The sequence below is a fragment of the Vulpes lagopus genome, chromosome 22, assembly GCF_018345385.1.
Source record: "Vulpes lagopus strain Blue_001 chromosome 22, ASM1834538v1, whole genome shotgun sequence".
In the NCBI taxonomy this organism is placed as follows: Eukaryota; Metazoa; Chordata; class Mammalia; order Carnivora; family Canidae; genus Vulpes; species Vulpes lagopus.
Genome location: NC_054845.1, coordinates 23406879 through 23427968, shown reverse-complemented (window position 1 = coordinate 23427968; position 21090 = coordinate 23406879). Strand labels below are relative to the sequence as shown.

Genomic DNA, 21090 nt, shown 5'->3' with positions numbered 1-21090 from the left:
CAGAGAGGGGAGGGGTGGTTTACTCCTCTCTAGAAAGGACTCTCAATGCTGGCTTCTCTGGGCCTGGCTCTAATGGCCTTTCTGTAATAAGAGCCTCATGGTCTGGCTGTGCTTGCGAGCCACCTGCCTGGGAATAGTAATGCCACAGACACTCACATGGTTAACTGAACTGGTTTTTTTTTTTATCTGGAAGCTTCAGGAGAGTCTGGAAGGACCCTTGGGGTCCAGGAACTTCCTTACCCTCCAATTCATGCAGAAGCACTAGCTCATATTCCTGCAGTAAGGAGGGAAGAGTAGACATTATTTTCCTAATTTTTAGAAGTGAGAAACCAGAATTCAGAGAGGTGAGGTGTTGTGCTCAAGGTAGAAGGACATCTTGAAACTGGAGTCTCCTATTTTCAGAATGAGAAATACCAGTAAATATCTTCCCGGAGATAAAAAAAAATCCCGGAGGAAGTCATTCATCCTCCCCTCCCCCCCCCCTTCAGCCATGATAATGCTCATTCATTCACTTCCTAACACATTCTTATCTTGTAGTAAAGTCTTAATTTACCAGAACATTTGGAGAATGGAGGGAGAATGGGCAGGAATATGGTCAGCTCACAGTTAATTTCATTTCCTAGTGTATTTGGGGATAGCCCTATAATTTCTATTTCAACTTTTATTGTTGAGAATCTTTGCAAAACGTGTCCACCTTGCAGTGTGTTTGAACATTGCCCAAATTTCTTTTATGTTGAAGGATTGTTGTTTAACACTAGGCTCTGTGATTATAAGAAGGCTAAGGGAATGAAGTTCTAGCTTCACAGATCACAGACACCTTGCAGAAGTTGGTGAGTGGATTTTATTGAAACTGTGATATCAACTTGTTTCATCTTCCTCCTGCAACAGAAGAGTGAAGTTTCTAGTTCATTCATTCAGCAAATATTTATTGAGGAGCTGCTTTATTAGTAAAACTGTGCTGAGGATTCTAGATATGCCAGTGAACTGGAACCTGGCTCCTGTCCTCCAGGAGCTTAGCAGCCCAGTAACTGCAGGTGGGGTGATAACAACGCAGGACGATAAGGCTTGCTGTGCCAAGTGCAGTGGTGTACAGGCTTGACGATCAGGGAGGCCTTCTTGAAAGAGGAGGTGTATGCGCTGAGGATGGCCAGGATAAGAGAGTAAAAGAGCACTCCAGGCAGAAGTAGGAGCTTTTCCAAAAAACTTGGAGGGAGGAAATAGTGTTTGCATTCCCAGGAGGAATGGAGAAGCCCAGTGTGCTTCAAGACACAGGCATTCACTCATCCTCCTTTCTTTGTGTCCTCTGGTGAATCAAGTTGGCTGCTTCCCTAGAGTGTCAACTGTGGAAGCTGTGAGTCTTGCTCAGCTTGGGGCTTCATCTGTGGCAGCCTTGGCCTAGTCCAGCCTGGCTTCCACCAGGAAGCTGCCTCACTTAGCGCACTTGAGGAAGGGGACACAGTCCCCCCACCCCCACTGTGGGTGGCCACCGTAGTAACCACCACCTCATGTTGCTGGGGAGTACAGCAGGTTGGCAAAGGGGGTGTAGAAGCCACCAAACTGCAAACATGTGGAGGTCCACATTTCATTACAGTTGGTAAATAGTGTATCATTCAAGGCCCAAGCATACTTCCATCTCAGCTCTCTAACTGTCCAGAGCACCCCCCCCCCCAAAAAATGTGGTCAATATATGCTGGCTCTATAGTATTTCCAGACCTTAATCTTCTCCAGCTCTCCCACCTTTTGGTGCTTGCTCCCATCTGTGGAGATTAGGAAGATACAACCATGGTACTAAGTTTGCCTTTTTTTTTTCCCCCTGTTAAATTATCATCCCTCGGTGGCCATCAGCATGATCGCTACCTACTCTCATGATAGAAAATGTTAACAGGATTTGTTGCTTATAGAAAAGTATTTTGGGAGAAAGGATGTACCTGCATTTTGGGGATCAAGGGAATCAAGATCCAAAGAGGTTACATGGTATTTCTGCGCCACTGTTATGCACACACTGGGCTCGCTGTAGATAATACAGCCAAACAAAATGGACAAGGCCTCAGCTGTCATGGAGCTTACAGCCTAGAGGTGAAATCTAGCGGCATTACAGGCCCCAGGTCATGCTAGTGATCCTAGTAGGTCTTGGCCATACTGGGCAAACTGCTCTAGCTTCTTGGCATAGTTCTGTTTGTTGCTCTTGCTTTCCTGCTCCTGGATAATGCTAATTTCTTGATCAAATTTCTAGTCCCTTCTCCCTGCATTTCTGCTTCAAATAGGCACAAGAGGTCCTTTCCCTCCCTTGGTGATGTCTGGCATGAAGCAGAACTAGGAGTGGTAGCAGCGATATCTGTTTTATGCCTGTTGTTGCTCTATAAACTCTCCAGACGCCGAGCAAATAATTAAGAGTGAAGACAGAACTTTAGCTGTTACGCTCCAGGAATGTAATAGAGTCTTTGAGGACAAAACTATGGAATAGAGGTTACCATCTCTTACTCTCCTTATGGATGAGGAGGCAGATTCAGAAAGGTCAGGTTAGTGTGTTGGTTTGTAGAGATGGAGTTTAAATTCTGGGCTCCTAGCTCCTGGCTCCAGTATTTTTTTTTTTAAGGTTTATTCATTTATTTGAAAGAGAGATAGCATGAGTGTGCAAATGGGGAAAGGTGCAGAGGGCGAGGGAGAGAGAAACTCTTAAGCAGACTCCCTGCTAAGAGCAGAGTCCCATGGGGGGCTTGATCTCAGGACCCTGAGATCCTGACCTGAGCTGAAATCAAGAGTTGGATGCTTAAATGACTGAGCCTCCTGGGTGCCCCTCCAGTGCTCTTTCTACTATTTAATTAAAAATAATTAAATTCAGGGGCACTTGGGTGGCTTAGGTGGTTAAGCATCTGCCTTCGGCACAGGTCATGATCCCAGGGTCCTGGGATGAGGCCCTGAGTCAGGCTCCTTGCTCAGGGGGAGGTCTGCTTCTCCCTCTTCCTTACCCCCTGCTCGTGTGTGCTCTCTCTCACTTTCTCTCAAAAAGATAAATACAATCCTTTAAAAAATAATTAAATTCTGTAGTTATTTGTTAAGCAACAATGATGTGCCTATCATGGTGCCGACCCTCGGAATGCAGAGACATAAACGTGGCTCCTTCTGTCAGTGACCTTTCAGTCTGACAAAAAAGATAATCATGTGAGGGAACTGTCATAAAAATAATGGTGGACAGATGTTCTGGTTACAGCGTGGGCAGAAAAGAGGGAAGGGTCAGGTCAGCTTGAGTGAATCAGAGGTAGGCAGCCTCTAGCCAGTGCTAGGAGAATGGGCAAGAGTTCACCAGAGCCCCATGGGGGAAGGAGCACCCCAGCACTTGCAAAGGTGAGGTGGTGTGGCATGGGAAAGGAGTACAGGTGAGGAGGGTCAGGAGACAAGACGGCGAGGACCAGAGGTCCTTGAGCATGTCCAGTGTGTTGCGTCCATGAAAGCTGCTCCTCTCAGTAAGGAGGCAGAGAAACATCCAGACCACCCCCACAGCCACAAAATGGGCTCTGAGCAGCTCGCTCCCCTGCTTCTTACTGACATGGGAAAAACGCTAAATGCCCTCTGTACGGTGACAACCCAAGACTGTTGGGATTTGGACCTAACCTCTCCTTCCAGCCCCCAGCCTCCAGCCTCACCACCCCGACGTTCCCTCAGCCACTCCAGCCAATCTCCACTGCCTGCCATTTTCCATTCCCTAAACATACCCCGTGGCTCTCTGCCTTGTGGTTTCCATTCAGAGGCTTTGTTTCCCCTGCGACATCTTTCCCTTCATCCTTCACCACCACTCTGAACCCTAACCACCTCCAAGCCCTACCCCACCTGTCACCTCCCCCGTGAGGACTCCCTCCTGTGTTGCATCTCATCCTGGCTATGCTCCCATAGCAGGCACTCACCACTGGCTGCCTGCCCTGTTACCACCATTGACCTTCATGTCCCTTCCCCAGTGGCAGGTGAGCTCAGGAGACCTGGTGCCACACCATAGTTCACTGCTGTATCACTCTCTGTGTCTAGCAGTCGCAGGGGTTCAGAAAAAGCAATGTCATTAACAGAATCCGCCTCAATTAGGTGTTTGAATGCTTTCATGGAGCCACTCATGCTAATGTGGGTGCCGTGGTCTGAATTTTGCTTCCCTCTAATTCACATGTTGAAGCCCCAACCTTCTGTGTGATGATATGTGGAGATGGGTCTTTAGGGGGAGTAAGAGGGTTAGGCGAGGTCATGAGGGTGGGGCTGTCATGATGGGATTCGTGCCCTTATAGGAAGACACCAGAAAATTGCTGGCTCTGCCTCCACCATGTGAGGACACAGCAAGAGGCTGGCTGTCTGCCAGCCAGGGTTTCCTCACCAGAAACCCAACCACAGGCACCCTGATCTTGGCCTTCTAGTTTCCAGAACTATGAGAAACAAATGTCTGTTGTTTAAGCCTCCAATCTGTGGTTTTTTGTTATGGCAGTTGAGCAGACTAATACCGCGGGGGAGAGGAGATCTATAAAGCGTGTTTTTAACCATCTCAGTGGCTGGCACCTCACCCTCCCTGTCATTCCGTCAACACAGTCAGTTCTGCTTCTGATACTGGGAATCTGCCAATGAGCAGTCAGACATGCCCCTGCCCGTGAGGAACTTACCTTCTCGTTGTCAGAGGCAGAAACCCGGGGTCACCAAATAGGTGGAATTGAGGGACGTTCAGCAAACAACCGATCTATGGTGTTTGGGGATTTCAAGATCCTGGAAGAGGAGAGAAAGATTGAGGAACTGTTGCTGATGGCAGGAGACCAGAGATGAACAACACAAAACGCAGTGTGGGAGCCTGGAACCCAAACCAAATATGCTCTTGGGAAAACCGTGGAAGTTTGAGTGGGGTCTTCCGTTTGGTGATAGTATTTAGCATAATTTCTGGTTCTCGTAGTTGTAGGGTGAATGTGTGTACGATGTCAGCATTGGGAGGGACTCAATGAGGGACACCCAGCAAGATTTAGATTCTCTATAAATCTAAAAGGAGTTGAAAATAAAAAGTTAAAGGAGAAAAAAAGAAACGTGAGCATAGCCCTCAGTTCCTCTTTTCCTCTGCCCTCTTTCCATCATGGGCATTTTTCTTTTTTCCTCTTTTTAAGTAGGTTCCATGCTGGTGGTGGAGCCCAACGTGGGACTTCAACTCACGACCCTAAGCTCAAGACCTGAGCTGAGACCAAGAGTCACTCAACCAACTGAGCCACCTGGGTGCCCCTTCATGGGCATTTTTCAATCAACATATTCTTCTCTTGCTTTTACTTCTGAACATCTCTCCAATCGAGCTGTTTCTCTGGGCTTAGACTGCTACCACCGCCGTCTAAACCTCTGTCTTCACTCCTGTTCTCTACAGAATTGCAGGGATTCTTTACCCACATTGGCTTCAAACTCGGGACCACCTCCCGGCTCCTTGACCTACTTTACAAGGCCAGCGAGCCTCTGCCTCCCTCTCTAGATTCTCCCGTGGCCTAACCTCACCTCTCGCCTTCCTTATCTTTCCTAGAGATACTGACCTTCTTTCCAGTTCAAAGAAGCTTCCATGCTCTTTTGATCCTGTGCAAAACCCCATGCCTTCTGCTCAGAAGGCTCTCTGCCCCCTCACATTTGCACGTCTCCCCTCACCTGATCAGCATTTCCCATCCTTCAGAAGTCCCCAGTTCCTATATGGGTCGAGTGCTCTTCCTATAAGCTTTGCAGATCCGTGCACTCACCCCACGGATCATAGCATCCACCCCACTGTGCTGTCATTGCTCCTGTATTCCTCCCTAGACTGTAATCCCCATGAGGGCAGGTGTCGTGTCTACATGGATCCTATTGCTTCCCAGCGTCTTGCACAGAGGTCGACATATTGAGGACACTCAGTGGATTTTTGTTGAATGGATGAACCAACATTTCTAAGCATTAATCTTATGCATCAAAACCCTACCCCCCAAGCAATGTGTGTTCACGAGGGGAGTGGTAGGTACCAAAGAAACATATCTTAACCTTTGGTGGTATGTGCGTGTGTGCCTGTGTATATCCACAACCATCTCCTGAGCTTTCCTGGTGTAATCTGAAACCAGCTCGCATACGCAGAGGGCGGGGAGAGGCTGAAGAAAGAAGCAGGCCACCCCAGCGTGGTAGGTGGCAACTTTAATACTAGCAAAGGGAACTTACATATGAGGCTTGTGTTGGGTGGCAGCAAGGTGAATGGATCCCCACCCCCGCCCTGCAAATCTTAAAAGCTTATAAAGAGGCCCTACTTGGGTTCAGCCACGTATACTATGCAGGTGTTTTCACCCCCAACGCTCTGTCCTTGGAGCAGGGAAAGCAAGTGGAACCCACATTTCAAGGACAGGGAAAGGGATGACGAGCCTCTGAGTGCTTGGTTCCAGCTCACAGGTCAATGGGCAGTCATGCATTTTTGATCACATTCCCCAACTTTCTGTGTGTGTGTGTGTGTGTGTGTGTGTGTGTGTCTAGAGTGTGTGGGGTAAAGTCAGTTCTGAATGCTACCTGACATAGGGTGGCCAACCATTCCAGCTTCCTAGAGGACTGATGAATTTCCCACAGAGCAGGACTCTAGTGCTGAACCTGGAATAGCCCCAGCTGGACCTGGACCATCGGTCAGCTACAGCAGTGCACCAACGAATTGCCACGTCCAGGGACGATACCTCAGATACTCGGTGTCTGCTTCCCATATGTCGACCACCACTTGTTGATTGGCTGGTAGATGCCTGTCTTCACACTCGAGGAGAAAGCGGCCATCAGCTGTTTGCCAGGCTGCTGAGAGTCGAGGAGGTGTGATCTCTGAGACCCTCCCATTAGATGTTACACAGGGCAGAGGGGACAGCTTCAGTTAGGTTCCTAGCACAGAGCTTCTCGGACTTGAAAAGACGAATGAGCCGTGGAAAGTCCCTGCTGAACTGCAGCATCTGATTCCGCACGTCCTGGACCCTGACGATCTACATTTCTACACGTTCCCAGGTCAAGGCTGATGCTCCCGGTCCACAGAGCCCACTCTGAGTGCAAGGGACTCTGGTTCTCATCTTAGCTCTCACATTAGAATTATCCGGGGTGTGGCTGGGGGGGGGGACTCTACAGATGCCCAGTCACTAACCCAGACTAATTACGTCAGTCCCTAGGACGGGAACAGGCATCAGTATTTTTAACTCTTCCCCGGGTGATTCCAATGTGCAGACAAGGTTTGCAAATCCCTATTGGGGGGGGGGGGGGAGAAAGAGAAAAATCCTGCTGATGATAAGAGCTGATTGATTGGTCCAGATGGGCTAGGCTGTGCTGTCAAGTGATTTATTGGAAGTGGAGTCAGAAATCTAAAAGAGGGAGCTTATTTTGGAAAGCCTAGAGGCAAGATTCTTTAAAAAAAAAAAATCAGGGCATGATGGTTTGTGTTCTTTGGCCGTTTAGCTAGAAATCAACAACATTCCCTGAACCCCTGGGGTGATGGAGCTCAGTGCCCAACCCTGGGGAGAGGGGGCTCTGCTCTGCAAGCAGCTGATAGGAGAGGGCGGAGGTCTTCTGAGACCCACACCAAGCGGTTTCATGGATGAGTCGTCTACACTGGTCTTCCAACTAGTCAGAATTTCTCTCATTTCCTTGCTTGTTGCTGTTTCCGAGAAGCTGTTCCAAACATCGCCCATTCTCGTCCAGTTGCCAACCTCATTCTGAGCAGATGAACTTGCCTCCTCCTTTACTGAGAAATGTGGGGTCAGCCCTTCACCTCCCATCATCTCCCCGCTTCCACCTGTCATCATTCCCTCTTCGCTCCTGCAAACATCCGTCTTTACCTAGTGTCTCCCACTCCCTCCTGTCTGCCTCCTTCCCAAAACGATGACACCTGGTGCCCTTTGTCCCAGCTCAGGCCATCACCTGCAGTCTCCCACTGGGACTTCCAATCACCCATTGCCACCTGCCCCGGCACACAAGCTCTCGGACACTCCAATCCCTCCTGTGCGCTGGCCCCGCGTGTGGACACCCAGGCCTGCCAAGGTCTCTAATATCCCTCGAAGGTGTAGTGCTCTTTCACCCCCTCACATGCACTTCCCTTGTGCTGTCTGGTTTCCCCTCCACCAATGACTAAAAATATTCCTTGGAAAGTCCCCGATGACCGAATTCTGAAACCCAGTGGCCGCTTAGCAGCCTCCCTCCATGGTTCCTCTGCCTGTTAGACACCCTCAGTTCTCCCCTCCTTGCCTCTGGGCTTTCCCCTCCGGGGGTCTGTCTCTGGTAACGCTTGCCTCGGTGGGTGCAGTGGGTGCGCAGGAGCCCTGGCTCGTCCTCCCTCCACCCTGCTTCTGGTGAAGACTTGTCCAACCGGGCCTGCCCTGCAGGTGCGCTCAGGAGGTCGCCTGCAAGACTGCGCTGCAGCCAGCCTTCCCTTTCCCCACCCCCTGCCCCACCGCGAAATACACGGAGGTTCTGAGTAACATTGGGTAAGGGTGGGAAGGGTAAGTATTGTTAAATGTATATTTTTGCTGCAGTTTAGTTGAAAAAAAAGAAAGAAAGAAAGCCGAGAAGCTTCTGTTCTACTCCGTCTTTCTGTCCTGCCAACCCGGGAAGTGAAAACGACATTCCCACACCTCTGCAACATTTCTGAAATCACAGCGAGACCATCTTCTGCGAACTGAGCCCTCCTGCCAAATTCCCTACACGGCTGATGGGTCCTCCCGGGCTCCCATGCCTGCAGCCTGCACCCTGCGGCTGCTGCCTCTCCCTCTCCCTGGGCGCACACCCCCATGCGCACGAGTCAGGCACTAGGCCCCGCACTAGGCCCCGCTCGGAAGACTTCAGCATCCACCCCCTCCCCTGCATTTCCCCTGCCTTCCGCTGCCGGCTAGAGATCTTTCTATTCAGACCCAGAATGTTTCAATAGACTTCTAACTACTGTCCCTACACCCAGTTACAATCCCGAGCTGCTGTGTTGTGGGCTGTAGGGCCTCGGGAATGTCGTTGGACATCTCTGAGCTGCAGGGTCATTACCTGCGAAGTAGGAATATTTAACATTTCTCTCCCATGCTGTTCTCAGGATTCATTAAGCTGGATGAAGGATTATAAACAGTCTGGCAAGTGTTAGGAACTCAGGTATTAGCTGCCAGTCTCCTGATTCATCACGCATCCTGCTATCAAATCTTCTATGGCTCCCTACTGCCCACTGAATAAATACCTCAGCTCCGCTCCTACCCCTAAGAGTCCTTCAATCTGGCCACAGCCTTCCATTTAACCTTCACTTTCTACTAGGCCCTGTTTTTCTGGACAGTGGGACAAGAAATTCCTTTCACAGACATGCACATTCCTGCCCTCGTGTTCTTTTCCTGGGCAGTTCCATCTGCTCGACTGGTCTCCCCCCCCCCCCCCCGCCCCCCAAGCATCCACCTATCTATCTCTTCTTGCTGGCGTTCCAGTGCCATCTTGCAGCGGGGGAAGATGAGAGCCTTCCCAGCCCCTGGTGGCCCCATTGGGGACTGTGGAAGCTGACCTGGTTCGACCCAGGGGTGCAGGTCTTAGAGGACAGGTGCGCTGCTGCACGTGGGAACCAGCTGCCAAGGCCCAAGACAGAGAAGAAGGTGCCATGTGGATCTTCCCACAGGCATGTGGAAAATAAAACAGCCCTCTCCCCAACTGTCCTTGCAGGGTCCCCGACTCCCCCACCACGTCCCAGATTCGCTCCTCCTCTGAGTAGGAATAAGCTCCAGAGTCTCTCTAACTTGGATGCTCCCATTCCCACTTCTAAGGGGACATCGGTGCCCCTTCCCTGCTGCCCCCATAGTGTAGCCTCCTAGGCCAGTCACAGCCACCTCAGCTCCCTTGCTGGTCCTTCTGCAGGTCTGCCCCTCAGCCCTGCTCATCTCTTTGACAAGACAGGTGTGGACCAGAGCACCAGAACATGTGTGCACAAGAGGGGGGTCCTTTCTCCTATTCAGGGGCAGCCCTGGGTTCAACCAGCCACTCTCCCTTGTGCCAGACAGGTGCCCTGGTGACTCCTGTCCCCTTGGTCCTTCTCATCTGTCAGCTGGAGGGAATAACACGAACCTTATGGGTGGTTGTGAGGATTAACTGAAGTTATACCCTGTAAAGCCCAGCCCAGTTCCTGGTGTCCTAAGGCCACCAGGGCTTAAACTGAGGGCTCTCTGGGGGTGTGTGGACAAAGGTACATTGTCTTCGACCAAGGCTGGGTGTATAATTTATTTTTTATAAAAATCATATGCACACATACCCTAGAAGTGACTCTTCTTGAAAAATTGTTAGATTGGGAAGCCCAGAATCTATTGGGCCTCGTCCTCCCAGTTATGGGCCATTGCTAAGTGGTGGTGGCCCCTGACTGTGGGCAGCTTGCTATCGTCCTTCCCTAGCCCCCTGACCTGACCCTCCGTTATGTGGCTGATATTTAATATTGCTGAAATATTGCGATGTTTGAGTGCTGGCTGGTGACCGCCTGCTGTCTGGGGCTCTATCATCCCTACTGGCCCAGCCCTTCCCTTGGGCTTAATGTTCCCTGATTTCACCCAGTAACTAAAGGGTTAATGCACAGCGCAGTAGAGCACCTCTGGGACCCCTGTCAGGGCTGCGGGGCAGCTGACCGGTCGGTGTTTGTGCAGGTCCAGTTATTATTTTGCACAACCTCACGGCCCCGATGTACTAGAGCCTGTGCCACACGCTCACCCCTCAGTCCCCAGCATTGAGCAGAGGCCCCAGCACGCAGTAGGCATTGACTGGCTGACTGAGGGACTCTGCTTTATCTTCGCAAAAATGTTGGTTTCCTCTTGTTAAAGGACAAAAATTCAAATGAGTCAATTTGAAGATTTAGCTGGCGGATCTAACTAGGCAATTCGTGAATCCCAACCAGCCGGGAGAGGGGAGCTAGCTGCAAGGAGTTGCACAAAATGAAAGGGTTTTATAGGAAGGAGGGTGGGGCAAGAGAGTTACTGGGCCAAAGCAAGGAAAAAGTCACCTTCCCTTAGGGGGAAGGGCAGGGGGTCTTATTGGGTGGATTATCTCCTCTTCCAGGAGGGGCCTGGTGGAGAGGGCCTATGTGAAGTCCTATCTGACTGGTCAGGACCTACCTTTCTTGGGGGTGAGGGGAGGTTGAAGCTGCAATTAGGTTTAGGTCTTTAACCCCAATTTGGTGATTTGGCCTAAGCAACGCCATTTGGGGCCTGTGATTTTTATTTTAATGCTCTCTTCTCCCTTGCTCTCCCCTCCTTGGGAAGCTAACAGGAAACTGGGTCATCTGGGATCCTGCCCTTTTCCTCAGCTCTCCCTCCCAGTCCCCCGAGTCCACACCCAGTTTCTGGGGGGTGGGCTGGGTTGGGGCAGGTAGGGCCCCCGGGGGTAGGGCCCCATGGCTCTCAGCAGCAGGCAGCCCCTTCCAGAAGCCAGAGGCAGAAGAATACAGATGGTGCCTTCTGCCTTGTGGGCAGCCGGAATGTAGTCATGCACGAGAGACCGTGGGTGTAATCAAAACCATTTTATTTCTCAGACAATAGAAACAAACAGAACAGCAATCTCAGTCGGGACGGAGAAGGACCAGCAGGGAGCACACAGATTGGAGGGACTGCAAAATGGTATAAATTAATGAAAATGATTCTGCTGGCACTTCGCACTGCCTGCCTGCCTCCTTGGAAGGGTTCTAGCAACCGCTTTCCTGGGGCCCAGGCACTGGGGGGCCAGGCACTCTGGGAGGGCTAACGCGGGAGGATTTGACAGCAGGAGGGAGTGTCAGTAGAATGGGGGACAGGCCGAGGGATTGACAGAGAAGAGCTGTTCACAGCCCAGACACAGAGGAGCAGGGGTCCAAGCTGGGGAACCAGGAGGCTTCCAGGTGAGGCCTGTGCTGCTCCTGCTGGCGGGGTGACCTTGGACAAGTTGCCTCCCCTCTCGGGGCCTTGGTTTTCATATCACCGGGTAGACTGGCGAGGGGAGGTTGCAGGTCTCTGCAGCCCCACTATTCTGTGGCCCCTGACACTGTTTCACGCAGCCCCCCGCCCTCTTTTCTCTGCTGAAATGAGTTGGCTTCTGTGTTTCTCTCCTACAGCTGGGAGCGTGTCCTTAAAGCCAAGGACCACTTCCTTTCTCTTCTTGATCACGAGGTCCTAAGAGCTTGGAGTGTGCTGAGTCTCTGCTGGAATGATGGAAAGATGGACAGAGGGACAGCCTTGAGGACAGCCAAGACTTGTTGCGGGCAGGAGCCCCCCGGGCTCCTTACAAAGGAAGGGGGGGTCAGACTAGGAGATCACAGGCTTTGAAGGGCTGCGGTGGGGTTCATTACACTCAGCCCGATCCCCCGCCTGGAAGCCCCCCTCTGTCTTCCTTTTCCTCCCCCACAGCTACTGTCAGGGTGAAGGCTACCAGGGGAAGAGCTCTGAGGGCATCGGGCCGGAGTTCCCGGCTGCCAGGCCTTCAAAATCATTTGAGGTGTTGTATTTGTGCTACCCGCAGACACCAAAACAACAGCCCACAGATGGGAAAGCCAGCCCCCACCCCCACCAGCCCACCCAGAGGTCCCTCCTCTTGGCCATGGAAGCTGGTACCCAGAATCCGGGGTAGTGTGACCAAGGGGCCGCGTGCTTGCTGAGATGCCCGGGGGTGGGGTGGGGGGGATGGTCTGAGCCCCCGGCTCACCCTCCTGACTTCCCCTATTCCTTCATCTGGGGCGCGGGGCCTGGGTGCGTGGGAGGCCTGGAAATTTGGCTTCTCCACCGCCCCCCACGCCCCACTCCGAGGGGAAGAGGGAGATGCTGGGGGCAGGGGGCCAGCAGCCTCCAGATTTGAGGAGTTGTTTTCAAATCACGCCAGCAGGAGGGCCCGGGTGAGGGTGGAAATTAAGTGCACGCACCCCCCCTCCCAGGCTCCCCAGTCCCCAGTCACCCGCAGAGTCCAGGGTCAGGGGTGGTGATGGGGCCTCCGCAGAGCACCTCCCTGCGATGCCTCGAGATGCCAGCTTTATGCTTGAGAGACCCCGATAATACCCAAAGCCCCGAGGCAGTGCCTGCCCCAGGGTGGGCAAATGCATGACCCAAAGAGCAGATGGATGAATGACCAGGAGGGCAGATGAGGATTTGACAAGGGCTGCAGGACCGCCAGGCTCGGGTGCTCATGCCCCAGCAAACACTCTTCTCCCGCAGAGCAGCTAAGAGAGTAAAAGCACGTCTTAAAGAAGGAGGGGGGTGGGGATGAAAGAATGAATGGATTTTATATTTTGACATATTTACTAAGAAACGTGGAAGCTGCTTAGCACCTGCTAATTAGAATCAGAGCAACCTGAATTCCCAGTGATGTGCACATGCCAAGGGAGAGGAGGTGGAAGGATGGGTGGATTTCCCAAAGGGGATCATGGGCTTCTCCCCGTGGAGGATGGAGGGCTGGATGTAGAAGGCGGGAGGGTGGGGATGAGGAACCCCAGAAGGGCAAGGTCATTTCACATCTTGGCATCACCTGTGACAGGCCAAGCACTCTCTTCTCTCACAGATGCCAGCATGATGGGTCTGCTGATGGGGAGCACCAGGGAGAGGGTCTCGGTGACCCCCTTGGTGACCAGGTCTATCCTTGCAAGTATAGCTCAGGAACTGTAGTACTAAAGGTCAAATGACTGGTCCAAGGTCACCCTTGTGTTCCTCATGCTTCACTGTCCCCTTTCTGGAGACTCTCTCCAATCACCCTGCTCCGGGCTATCCAACCCAGACTGCAGAGCGGTTGGAGACACAGGCCCTGGACTCACACTGCCTAGATCCTCAAAAGCTGCCTTCCTCCACTTGCTGGCTGTGGCTTTGGGAAAGTTACTTTGTTCTCTGGGCCTCAGCTTCTTGTCTCGTAAATGAGAGATAATTACAGCACCCACTTCGCAGGGTTCTTGTGAGCCTTGAACAGATGAGCCATTTGAAGACCCTGACACGTTGTAAGTGTACCATGGATGCGGGTTATCATCTTTGAAGCCTTTGAAGCCCAAAGGCCATGAGCATCTTCCAATGAATAGCTGTGTGACGGCGTGGATCAGGGGGTGTTCAGGCAAAAAGAACCTGTGCTAGTTAGTTCAGGAGGGAACTAGTTACGGTGGTGCTGGTGGAGCTCTAAGTTCAGCAGGAGATGCTGAGGCAGAGCTGGGAAACAATGTCATAAGGTGGTACCGTCCCTAAGCTGGAGGGACAGAGGAAGGGGGCAGGTTCCTGGAAGCTTCTTGGTGGGATCTGGGACCCCAGAGGAGGAGTTGCATGGGGCCTGGGGTGCTGGAACTAAGAAGGCGACACAGCGACCACTGATGTTGCTCCCTGAAGCTGGGAGGGAATGAGGATGGACCCTCGCTTCTCCCTAACTCCCACGCTTCAACCTCCCACTTGGCTGAACCAGTTGGCAACAGAGCCTCGGAAGTGTGGTTTACAGGGGTTGGGGCCCTGTGACATAGGGCAGAACCGGGCAAGGCAAGGAGTGACCCACACAGGGCCATGGGGCACATGACTTACCCTACAATAGGGTTTTAAAACAGCTTAAGAAAAAGTGGGGAAAGCGAAAGGAGGCTTGACGGTTGACCTGGTGCGACCATTGTGAGCCTCCTGTGGGCTAAGGCTGACCGAGCCCCTGCGGTTGTAGCCAAGTATTCAGTAGGTGCAGGTTCCTTCTTTCTCGTACCAACTCCTACATCTTCTGGAAGGCGCTGCTGACCTCTGTGACCTTATGCCACCTGACTCATGCTTAAAAGTTGAGCATTTATCACAGTGCCATGCATTTGGGATCAGATATCTGTTTCTTCCACTAGAGGATGAGCTCCTAGGAGTGACTTCCTCCTCTTGGCATCCCTTGCTCCTGAAAGGGCCTGTCATTCAGTCATTATGGGAGGAAAGCTTTGTAGGTCGACATGCAACATGTAACTGTTCAAAACATTCTCCAAGCCAACGTTCCCCAGCTAGGCTGGAGCTCATGGGATACGAATTTCTAGAAGTAGTGAGTCACTGACAGAATTTGAGTGGAGAGAAAGAAAAGACAAGAAGAGAGGCATGAAGTTCAAGGAAGGTGGGAAGCATGACATTTTGGAGAAAGACATTGGGACTCCTTCAAGTCACACATGTTCTGAGGATCGCCAGGTCTCCCAGCTTCTAAGCTGGTGGGTGATTAAAAACTTTAGCTTTTTTTTTTTCCTTTATAAACAAATAACACATGTTAATGGTAGAAAATTTGGAGAAGTCAGGTAAGCAAAACAAAGAAAATAAAAATTATGTGTAATGCCAAGCCCCAAAATAACCACAGTAAATAGTTTGGAGTTTATCCACTCAGTCATACACATATGGCTTTTTTTTTTTTCTTACTGAGAGTAATATCAATCTGTTTTGCAACCTATTTTTTTTTAAAGATTTTATTTATTTATTTGAGAGAGAGAGAGAGTATGCATGCAGAAGGACGGGCAGAGGGACAGGGAGAGAGACTCCTGAAGCAGACTTCCTGATGAGCATGGACCCTGACACAGGGGGTGGGGTGGGGGGTGGGGGTTCCATCCCAGGACCCCGAGATCGTGGCCTGGGCCAAAATCCAGAATTAGAGGCTTAACTGACTGAGCCCTGAGGTGCCTCTGTTTTGCAACCTGTTTTTTTTTTTTTTTTTTAGAACTTAACAATAATGTTTGAACCACTTCCCAAGACTTTAAAGAGCATTATACCAGTCTGCTGTAGATATTCACTTGGTTTATTTAACCCACCCCCTCTTATTGAAATTTTTCCTTGTCTTTAATGTCTTACTGTACTGGAAAATCATATGAGTAAATCCAGATAGCCTAATCCTTTTGCACATTGTCATTTCTTTAGGATAATTTCCTAGAAGTGGAATTACTGGTCAAAGCACATGCACATTTTTACAGCTTTTAAGAAGGATCACCAAATTGCTTTCTAGAAAGGTTTTTCCCCCCTTTTAATTATTTGCATTCCCATTTGCTGTAGAGGAAATGGTTCTGGGTAAACTTACCAACACTGAATTGATCTGATGTTATTTTGCCAAAAATCAATTAATCAAATGACCCATTCATAAAATGGCCAGTTAGGTAGATGATAGGTAGGTAGATAAATGGATAGGGCAAGCCAAAGCCAACTCATTAAATGACCTATTAACAGAATAAATAATTTAACAAATATACTGATTAACATTGTCATAAAGCAATTTATATTGCATGAGAATATTTTCCTTTGCCTGTGGAGTTGGGCATCATGTGTGAGTGGACTGGTCCCAATTTGTCCTCACAGCAGCAGTTTAAGAACTTCTCAGTTTGTTGAAATGATGGAGTTTTGTGTTTGAGAGTGTTTTTAACTTTTTGTTTATTTCTTTTTAAGTAAACTCTACACCTCACAAGGGGCTAGAGCTCACGACCAAGGGACATCAAGGGTCACAGGCTCTACCGACTGAGCCAGCCAGGCACCCTTGAGAGTATCTAATAATCAAAAAAGCGTATTTCCTCATTAGACACTAGCTTGTTGGCATCGTGACTAGGAATCCTCCTGTTTTTACTGGTTTCTGCTGAGATCCCTTTTACATCACTTTCTGTTGCTACACTTTTAACATTTTTATGAGACTTCAGCTCATTTCTCAATTGATCCTTTGGTTGATTTCAGCAACCAGTAAACAAAATTTCATAAGTAATAGGGGTATGACTGTCCCTTTTTGTTCCCCTGTTAGCTTAAAATTACCTATATAATTTATAGGACTGGTCACTTCTTATCCATCCTCAATAATTGTATATTGATGGCTAATGTCCATCATATTCGAGGCATTCATCACACTGTTCATTCTCTTCTGAATTCTTGTTCTCTTTCCGCTGCTTGCCCTTTCATGTCTAGCCTTCCACAAACTTCTAACCAAGCCATCACATTCCAGTCACTCCATGTTAGAAACCCACATCCCAAGATTTCTTGCTAGGTGAGACTGTGTCCTCTGATTTCTTTGGGATGCTGGGGACTCTCTTTCAAACTTTTTCAATGGTATCCACTTTCAGCACTCATTTGCCAATCCCCCAAACTGCATATCAGCCTTAATACATTCCTAGCAGTTAAACTTTTACATTTTAGCTCTTCCCCTGTGATGAGTTTGTTTTGGACCCTTGCGCATGTCATGTTCTATTTTTCCAACCTTTCATCATTTGGGGGCCTTCTTTCATCAGCCCCTCAAATGGCACATCAGCTTTGATTTTGAATTTCTGGAATTAATGGTTGCAGTTGTTTCTGCCTTTTTCTTGCTTAGCCCATCTTCTGGTGTTCATAAGACTTGGGGCCGATGACCGTTTGTTTTTTGTTTTTTTTTTGTTTTGTTTTGTTTTGTTTTGTTTTTTGTTTTTTGTTTTTTTTTCCGATGACCGTTTGGCTCTGTTGTCAGCAATTCCAGATTTATGGCATATGTATAGCAGATTTTGTGGTTCTGCTCTATCACTGATATCTTCTTTTATGTGTTTTGACCAATTTTGTCTTGAATTGTGAACAATATAGATTTTCTGCAAATTGCTACCAAGCCGATAGATATTCCTGTTTATTTTTTCCGATATAAATCATACATCATTACTAGGAATAACACATAGCCATTCGAACGGTGGGAGCAGCTCCGAAGCTTCCATCCCCAAGCCAATCCTCACAATACTCCAGGATCCACAGGTTACTTTATGGTGAATCTGGTCAATTTGTTGATTTATTGGGCTCACTGGCTATCTAGAAAGTCCATGTTTTAGCGAATTCTTTTCTGACAAAACAGCCTGTTTCCTTGCGAAAGGCCTATTTCCTTGCATCCTTGCCAACTATATTAGTTTTCTATTGCTGCTGTAACAAATTGCTACAAACGTCTTAGCTATAAATAGCACACATTTATTTTCTTACAGTTCTGTGGTTTCCAGGTCCAGTATGGGTCTGTCTCATCAGACTAAAATGAAGATGTTGGCACATTGCGTTCCCTCCTGGAGGCCTGAGGAGGCAATTTGTTTCTGTTCATTTGGGTTGTTGGCAGAAGTCAATTCCTTGTGATTATAGGACTGAGGGCCCAGTTCTCTTGCTGGCTGTAAACTGAGGGTCCTCTCAGGAACTAGAAGCCACTACCTTCCTGAGCTCATGGGCCACCTTCCTCATCTTCAGCAGCGGTAGTTAGTGCTCCTGTTGACCCTCTATGACCCTGGTTGGGCCCTCCTCTTCCGCTTTGAGGGCGGGTAGGATTAGACCCAGCCCAGCAGAGTGATCTAGGATAATCTCTTTAATTTTATGTCGGCTGACTAGGAACCCCGCCTCCATTCCGTCATGTGATATAACAAATTCTCAGGTGCCTTAGTTTAGTATATGGATATCTTTGGGGGGCTGTAATCTGCCTGCCATGCCAACATTAGCTATTATTGTTAACAAAGAAAATCACCTCAGCTTGGCTTATTCCAAGCCTAGATTTAGGGGAATGGGACAGAGGACCAAGGGTTGCTCTGGCGCTGTGTCACAAAAACATTTCCCCCCAAGTCCTGGGTGGAAGTGATTTCAGGTGTGGTCTGTTCCTAAGCCCAACGAGGGCTCTGCTTGCAGTATGCAGGAGGGATGGCCTAGGGACCATCTAGGTGTCTCCAGAGGCCAGGCAAGCTAAATATAGCAGAATATGGAGGGAGGAGAACAGGTGAGAAGAAAGCTGGAGCATTTTAAAGAAAATGGGGTCAAAAGAAATCATCTTAGAGCTCAGAGAAATGTGTAAGGTAGGAGGAACTGAGGAACTGAATTTATGATTCATGTCCCTGGCAACTGCTGGGACAAATGGTATGCACGCTCCTCTGGGTAGAGACGACCAGGCAGTGTCCATAGTTGTTGTACCGATTCACACTCCCTCCCCGGTGAGGAAGATGCAGCACACCTCCAGCGCTCGGACTTGTATGTTGTCTTAAATTTGGCTAATCCAGTGGGATCACACGGTATGTCATGTGGCCTTAAACTATTTTTTCCATGATCATTGAAGCTGAGCACTTTTTCATAAATTTATTGGCCCTTAGGCCGTCTTCTTTTGCAAAATACCCATTCAAGCCTTTCCACCCCCTCCCCTTGTTCTACTGAGTTATCAGTGTCTCCCTCCCTCTCTCTCTCTTTCTCTCTCTCTCTTGATTTGTCAGATTTCTTTACAGGTTCTGGATTTAAGCCCTTTGTCATATATGTATTTTGTGTTTGTCATATATGTGTTTGGAAATATCATCACCTGTTCTGAGAGTTGCTTTTTTACTCTCTAAATTAAGTCTTTGGATAAACTGATTTATCCAAAGTTCTTAATTTTACCATATCCTACCCCCACCATGGTTAATGCTATTGACGTGCTGTATAAGAAAACTTCACCCATCCCCCAAATCATGAAAATATTCTTCCTTGTTTTCTTCTAGAAGGTTTATAGATTTTATTTCCACACTTAGAACTGCAATCCATCTAGACCTAATGTCTGTGTGTGAGATGAGTTCAAGATTCCCTTTGTTTTTTCAAGTGGATATGCAACTGGTGTCACACCATTTATTGAGTAGAACCATCTGCCCCCCGCCCTCCTGCCCTATGGCCCTACAATTTTAAATTTGTCATAAATCAAGCAATCATGGATTTGTCCTGTTTGTGGACACCTTTCCACTAGTCTCTTTGAATCAGTTCAATACCACATTGAATTAATTCCAGTGGCTCCATCATTAGTCTTGATGCCTGCTGTTGCAAACAACTTTGTTCTTCAAGATCGTATTGGTTATTCTTGGCCCTTTGCATCTCCGCATACATTTTAGAACCCACATATCAATTTCCACAGAAAAGACAGAATTTTGATTGGTATTGTGTTGAATACGTAGATGTTCTTAGGAGGATGAACATCCTTATATTTTATTAAGTTTTTCTTGGCAAAATTTCATAGTTATCAGTATAAAGTTCTTGCATGTCTTTCACAAGATTTCTTTTTAAATATCCAATATCCTCGATGCTGTGTTAAATAAGATCATTCTAAATGTTTTACTTTCTGTTTACCACTGATGTACGAATTGATTTCTATTAGCCCTAAAAACCAAGAAATTTTGCCAGATCATTTTAAAATATAATAACTTATAGATTACTTTTTCTTATGAGTGTGATCATACTGACTACAAATAATGGCAACTTGTTTTTTTTCTAATTCTTATGCAAATTTATATCTTTTCTTCATTTATTGAAGTGGTTAAGACTTCCAGGAGAGAAGAAATAGAAATAAAGGTAGCGAGCATTTTTGTCTCATTTCTGACTTCAGAAGAAAATCTTTTAATAGTTCTCCATTAAGTACTATTTTTGCATTTGAGTTTTTGTAGATATTCTCTAAAAGATGTGGAAATTCTCTTCTCATTCTAGTTCTCTAGGAACTCTAATCATTAATGGATGTTAAGGCCTATTAAATCTTTTCTTCTTTATCTAGTGAGATGACCAGATGATTTTTCTTCTTTATGAATAAAAAAACATGCTTATTATGTTTATGAAATGAGTTACATTGCCTGGCTTTCATTTGTTGAACAGTTTCTGAATAAATCTACTTGGTCCTAGTGTGTTGTTCTTTTTAGCAATCACTGGATGCCTGGATGTATTTTGTTGGGATTTTTGTGTCATGTTCATGAAAGAGATTGGCCAGAAATTTTTTTTTCTTTTAATGTCAGATTTTAGTATCAAACCTACTTCATGAATGTAGTACTTTTTTTTCTTCTTTGTTTCTTTGTTTATGTATTATTGGTATTATTTCTTTCTTAAATATTTGAGCTAATTCCAATAAAACCATTTAGGCCTAGAGTTTTCTTTGTATGAAGATTTTTAGCCATTTATTTAGTAGATATAGAGATACTAGATTTTTTCTTTTATGTTAGTTTTATAAGTTGTACTTTTCTGAAAAGTTGTGTATTCCACCTGAATTTTCTAAAACTTTTAGTCCTGGGATTTTTAATATTCTGTTACTAACTTTTTAATGTTTTAAAGGTCTGTGGTGAACTTAACCTATTAGGGATAGTTTGTGCTTTGCCTCTTTTTGTCTTGATGGGTCTTGCCAGAGGTCTATCCATTTTATTATTCTTTTCAAAGACCCAATTTTTGGCTTTGTTGGTCTTCTATAATGTGCATTTGTTTT

The 21090-nt window shown here is 47.8% G+C and overlaps 1 protein-coding gene and 1 long non-coding RNA gene across 2 annotated transcripts in view; one reads left to right on the top strand and one right to left on the bottom strand.

Moving 5' to 3' along the window:
- The window catches only part of MARCHF4 (membrane associated ring-CH-type finger 4), a 109241-nt gene that overhangs the window by 15613 nt on the left and 72538 nt on the right, over positions 1-21090 (top strand). The gene's annotated exons all lie outside the window — the stretch shown is intronic.
- On the bottom strand, positions 839-6800 carry LOC121480724. The gene is made up of 3 exons (XR_005985084.1): positions 6669-6800; positions 4635-4734; positions 839-879 (listed from the first exon to the last, which is right to left on the bottom strand). It is a non-coding gene; the product is annotated as an uncharacterized LOC121480724 (long non-coding RNA).